Here is a 485-nt window from a genome sequence, read left to right as displayed (position 1 = left end):
TACAATGAACAGGTCTAAGTTGAGTATGCCTCATCGTACGGGTAGCAAACCTATTAGAGAGATAATGTATGAGTTGGTACGTATGTGATTCTTTTAATCTTATTAAGAAAGCTACTCTTCATTTCAGGTATATGACTACCTGTTTGAATGTGAAGGGAGGCAAGCATGGTAATCCACCGGACATGGCGACTATCTTCTTTGAGACTCGTAAGAAGGACAACAAGCTTCTCGAACCTGAAACCAATCAAAAATACGTATGTTCATTTTAAAGTTTTATTTTACGTACTTTTACTTAATATATTGCACTATCTTTAAATTTTCTTGTACTTTACAAGAAGAAATTCAGGAAGTACTACAAGTTGGCCCGTCACTTACTAATATTGAGGTAGTAGAGAGATGCTTCAGACCTTAGAGCTTGAATCATGTTGTTGGATTTGGTGGCGGGATTACCAGTAAAGATTTGAAAGGAGGTAGCTCTGCAAAAG

The 485-nt window shown here is 36.9% G+C and overlaps 1 long non-coding RNA gene across 1 annotated transcript; it reads left to right on the top strand.

The window, feature by feature from the left end:
• On the top strand, positions 1-255 carry LOC107061065 (uncharacterized). Its single transcript, XR_001473736.1, has 2 exons — positions 1-76; positions 156-255. It is a non-coding gene; the product is annotated as an uncharacterized lncRNA (long non-coding RNA).
• The last annotated feature ends 230 nt before the right edge of the window (positions 256-485 follow it).

Source organism: Solanum tuberosum, unplaced genomic scaffold, assembly GCF_000226075.1.
Source record: "Solanum tuberosum cultivar DM 1-3 516 R44 unplaced genomic scaffold, SolTub_3.0 scf00113, whole genome shotgun sequence".
Classification (NCBI taxonomy): Eukaryota; Viridiplantae; Streptophyta; class Magnoliopsida; order Solanales; family Solanaceae; genus Solanum; species Solanum tuberosum.
Note: the sequence above shows the minus strand (reverse complement) of the source record. Positions and strands in the feature narration are given on the sequence as shown.